Raw genomic sequence first — 6,155 nt, 5'->3', positions numbered from 1 at the left:
TTTCTTATGGATTCATCTTCCATCATCTTGACATCTTGAAATGTGAAAATCCAATTTTGCAATTTCATCCTTTTTGCATGATCATCACCTTCAAAAGTAACTACTAATGCTTTCCAAATTTCATTAGAAGTTTGAAACATCTTTACCTAATTGTATTCATTTTTTGAAAGAGTTGACAATAGGGCTTCTCTAGCTCTCATGTTACACATGAATAGATCTCTTTCTCCATCACTGCATTCCTCTATCTTTGATTCTTCAACAATTGCCTTCTTAGCTTTCATCAAAAGCCAATATCCTAGACCTATGTATAGAAAATGAGTCTTCATCTTTTCCTTCCAACTATCATACTTGGCCCCATTGAATTTTGGACTATCTTTCCTGAACATATTCACCATTAATTTCCCAAAGCTATTAAGCCTTATCTTCAAGGACCTATTTCTCTAATACCAATTGTTAGAATATATAGTCCACTGATATAATTGAGGGGGAGTAGGGGGTGGTGAATCAGTTATCCAACTATTATCACAATCATTAACCTTAAACAAAGTTAACCATGTGAGTAATATAAACTAAAACCACAACAAAATACTCATACACAATTAACACCATATATGTTAACTAGGGAAACTCATGATCAAAAGGAAAACCCTAGTGGGGATAGTACCCACAAGATGATGTACTAATTTAAATATTCCTTGTTAGAGGATGAGCCTTGTTAGGAGTTTTTTACAACATTCAATACATATGAGTCCTTGTTAGGAGATTCCAACCCTGTTAGGAGTTGTGCCAATCCTGTTAGGAGCTGTGTAAGATGGCTAGATCCACTGTCCAAATAGCTTCAAGGTTAAGTTCAAAGAACCCACTGTCCAAATGATCTCTATATTATTCCTTGTAGAATAATAGAATTGAAATGTACTTCCTTCCTCTATCTCTATCTTGTCAACTAGACATTTGCTCCTTTAGATCTTGTAACTAGATCTCATACTGCTCATCCAATGATCCCTTGGATCACTTACACACATTCAGTAAGCATTCTGCTCCTTCTCAAGCTACACACTAATACTTCATAATCCACTTGATCCTCTAATTCAAGTCACATGAAAAATAAGGAAAACAACTTTCCTTTATACCATATCTTCACAATAATTCCTTGAGTCAACCTTGAGGCTTTCCCAATCAATTAAAATAAGATAATTAATTAATTCACAATTATAGCAACACTGTTTGTTCACAGTCTATACAAAAATTCACACGTGTGAAACCATGTCTTATGCACACACTGACATCATCACATGACTATCCTCTATCACCATTATCTATGCATCATCTTCATTACATCTTAGATGAAAGATAGTGATAGATCATAAGAGCTCTATTTTCCAATGCTCTATTTCTACACTACTTCCAGTAAAATAGATGTAACTTTTGTACAACATCAAATCAGACTTAGTCCTTTAAATAGCATCATCAAGACAATCTCAGGAACATATCCTCCACTATGCATCATCTAAAATTTCCTCAGCTTCTGTGCATACTAATATTATTGACTGCTGTTCTTCTAGTCTTAACAAAATTAGTGCTATGTTGACATCAATGACAAATACAGTCATGAATGCAACATATCAACACTCTATAATGCTTAGGATACTCCCCCAATGTAGTATCATCAACATTCATGTAGGTGATTCTTGCAATCTCTAGGGTTGATCTTTCATTAACTTCAACATTTATATCCAACATAAAATGACCAATAGTTAAACAACCAAAAAAATTAATTATTTTTATTAAAATAACACGTTATTATATAAAATACAACTTATGCCTAGCATAAATGGATTGATAGTTGAACACTATAAACTTTTGGCAATCTCACACATTTTATGGGAAAATACAAGGTATTTATTATTTTCACCTTTCAAACTTATGATATGACAAATTATTAATATGAAACATTCCAATGCATATATATTGTCACCCCATTAGTTTTACACACAAGGATAATATGTGTTCAATCAAATAACAATACTTGTGTAAGTGAGCATCTTATTTATTGAGCATATTACATTTTAAATCACACACACACACACACACACACACACACACAATAGATAGCTATGATATTTTTATTTGGACCACAAAGTTATTTATTTCACTTGCTAATGAATTTATTTATGTGTTTTCAACATAACATATATAGGTTCTCATGTGTTCAAGTAGTGATCCATTTTGAACAACATTTATATTTTATTATTATTTAGATGTAGATTATTTAATTACAAAATTTAGTACAAATGTTTTTCCAATCAACCATCTCTTAGTTTAATGACGTGGACCTAATTTCCAATTAGTTAGTGACATTTTTTAATGTTGGGTGTAGCTAGATTTATGTGTATGTTTGGAGGGTTTATGACTTCATTTCTTATTTTGTCGAATGATAGACTTTTGCTAGTACCATTTAAATTGAGAAGCATGTAATTGAGGACCTTTACCATTCATTGACTCAACTTTGTATTTGAGTCATAAATGAATTTTGTAACTATTGAAAATAATCTACATTTGGGTTGGCAACTTCATATTTTATTTTTTAGTTATCATCACGTGTTATGTGAAGATATCACATAAGATAGAAATGGAAGCTCATATTATGCTTTTTACCATATGTTGTTTAGATTAGTTTTATTTCGATGATGTAATAAAAATGTATCATGTTGTACATTGTTATGACTATGTTAGACTCAAACATATATGTTTTTTTCTCTCATATTAATTCATGTGAATCATGTTAGTTATAGATGTTGCAATCCATGCATAGCATTAGAATGATTAGAGTAAGGTGAGTTAGGTTTTTCATCTTGGGACACCAAGATGAAAAAAGAATGGGTTGGACTCATTAACCCCCCTGTCACAACTCTCCAACCTCATCCAAACATAAACTCTAGGACAAGTGTTCCTGGACTCCTCCTCCTCAATTTTGGTTCAAATTAAACTTTGATAGAGCTTCTAAAGGTAATCCAGACATAACTAGGGATAGATTTATCATCCATAACTCGAATAGTTCAATCTATGCTAGAGGGCCAGTGTCCCTTTGACCCTCTACCGATATTGAAGTAGAGTTGGAAGGTTTAGTAGAAGGTTTGAAATTGGGACTTCAAATCAACACCCCTAACATCATCATAGAAGGTGATTCCCAAATTATCCTGAATGCTCTTCACAAATGGTCAACTCCCAATTGGAAACTCAACTCTCACCTCCAAAGGGCCCTTGCTTACCTAGATAAATTTAAATTTATTATTAGTTCCCATATTTATTGAGAAAGAAATATGACAATAGACAAATTAGCTAACCTTGGAGCCAATGGAGTAAATTTTGTTGAAATTTCCCCATTTATCCCATCATAGCATTATTTTGTTAAGATTGTATCCCATCTAATCCCATTATATTTCATTAAGGGATTGAGGATCTTGTACTATATTTGCATCACTAATCTACACTCCTTTGTCACCTCCTTTCTCCTCATGAAGGTAAAACAACATGATAATTCGTGTGGAAGGACCTTTCCACTCTGAAATGAGGTAATCTCCATCATATTAGTAATTAAGATCTTCCTCCTCCGACGTGATTTCAAAAGGTCCTATTTTTCAAAAATAAAATTATTTAAAAGGGAGTTGGTCCTTCTCTATAACATTCCTCCTCTGCTCCTCACATATCCTATTAAGCTTATTCCTATGGATACCAATATCAAGTTGAAAATTGGCAATAGAGTGGTCCAATTCTAGGGTTGAATTTTGGACCTAAGAATTTGGCAAATGCTAAATAGTCACTTTGCAAACTACCTCATTGTTATAGCCATGCAAAAAATCATTGGGGAAGAGTTTTTAGATTTGGAAGACCACCCCAAATTTAATGGGGATGTAGTGGTTGTATTTTTTGCCACCATGTTGCAAGTGGGAGGAGATTAAGCATCAATTTTTGACCTTTGTAACCTTCTCTTCAAATATGGCTTGGTCAAGGTATTGAATGTCATCCTAGAAAACATTGATCAAAATCTTTGCATCCCAGCTCACAGCAACTTCGGTAGAAGGGGAAAGGCAATGGAAGTCTTCCCCATTTTAATCATCAAGAATAGATAATGTCGATGATAGCAAGTGTGAGGTGGAGTCTTCTACCTCTAAGGAGAAATAATATCCCATTTCACTCTCTTTTGCTTAATTTTGCTACCCTAATTTAACTGTTTTTAATTTTGGGCATCAAGATAGACTTTATGAATTTGTTTCATGATGAATGTAATTATGTAGATCTACAATAGTTCAGGCAAAAACATGGTCTGTTTTGAATTTTAAATAAATTTTTTACTTTAGTATATATATTATATTTCCTTTTGTATCTCCTAAGAGTCAGTGATTTGACCCTCTCTTGTGTCTGAAGACAGACCTCTCCTTTATTACCTAAAAGGTTTTGGATCCTTCTCTTCTAGCTACAAGCATTTTCCTTCTCTAGGGAGATCTCTTTTCTCAATTTCTCTTTTTTTTTTCATTTTTAATTATCTTAAGCTATCATTGATGCTAGGGTTAAGGGGTCTTCACCCCCTTTCTCTTCCTTTTGGTTGTTTTGATTTCCAGTTGTTGTAGATCTTACTTGAAGTTCAAAGGGTAATTTGGATGGTTGGCATTTTTCTCTTTGCAAATCTAGAATAGAGGTAGGGGTATCTTGGCTTCTTCCTCCTCTATTCTACTATTTTATTTTATTTCTTCTAGTCCACCATTTTTTCTCACTCTTTTTTATGGAGAGACCAACTTAAACCCTCTCCAAGTTTTCCTCCCTTGGTTGGGATCTACCTTGTTAACAAGTATTGCTAAGCATTGAAGGGTTATTTTCCATGAATATTACCTACTGATCTTTCTTCATCAAAGGAGGCTCATCATTCCCTAGACTCCACAAAGATTAACCTCTTCTACTTTGTTCTTATATAGGGGCAAGTGCCTATTTTTGTACATATTTTTGGCATGCCTTTGAGGCATGTTCAAGATTATCTCACCTAGAGAGTTTGTCCCCTTTCTAAAGATCTTAGATGGTTTTTATCCTTAGCCCAAAAAGGGCTCCATGTCTAGAGGGTATGCCCTCTATCATATGTAAAAAGGTGGTATGCCACCTCGGTGAATAATAGACCTATGTATAAACTAAAAGGATCGTCACCAAGGAAGATCCTCTTTCTCTCCTTCCTCTTTTCACCTTGTACTTGGGACTTTGGTCTTAGGCTACACTAGGAGTTTTCTTCCCCATTGTTTTTCCTCTAGTGCCCACACTTTGAATGGGTTAAATTATAAAATTATTAAATATTAATAAAATATTAGCAATAGTCATTCACCAATTAAAAAAACCCTAAAATATGGACATAGTAGGTAATAATAACTATAAGATTGTAATGCAATTTGATAAATTCCTTCATTTGTATTGAGTCCTAAAGGTGTAATACCTGTCACTAGTTTACTTTTCATGTTATTGTGTTGAATTATTTTAGGCTATCTTTATGGTTAGGTTTTATGATTAGTGGTACTTGATTACCTGATTTAATTGGATGTTATTTTACACTCAGTTGATATATTTGATGAGCTACTTGATACTCAATTATTTCACATGTTCATGATTATTCTTGTGATGATGATGCTTGTAAATAGTGATCTCAGTTATTTTATGATGATAGTTAGATAGATAATTTATATGCAATTTTTATGGATACTTACCCCATACTTGCATGTGTATGGTGTACATGTATATTTTACTTTATGTTTGACATTTCTAATGTGTTTAAGGGAGGGAGTTGTAGTCACCTACTAGTTGGGATCTACACGATGCACCACTCCTCGCCATATCCTATTTAGTTAGGAGTTATATGTATACTACATGTTTGACTTTTATGTAGATTGTAGGTATTAGGCATTGACTTTCCTGAATTGCTAGGATGAGTGTGGCTTATCGCAGTATCTTAATGGTAAAGAGGAGATATAGATCTTGAGTCTAAATCCTAACCCTAAACTAATTGTCCTAAAAAATAGGACAAGTATATGAGTTATTTATCCTTCTGAATTCATCAAGTGATGGGAATTCAAGATTTTGACCCTTGAGTTTGATTTATTACTTTGTCTTTAAAATGAGTT

The sequence above is a fragment of the Cupressus sempervirens genome, chromosome 1 (assembly GCF_028749045.1).
Source record: "Cupressus sempervirens isolate cs-2001-9-10 chromosome 1, ASM2874904v1, whole genome shotgun sequence".
Taxonomy (NCBI): Eukaryota; Viridiplantae; Streptophyta; class Pinopsida; order Cupressales; family Cupressaceae; genus Cupressus; species Cupressus sempervirens.
Note: the sequence above shows the minus strand (reverse complement) of the source record.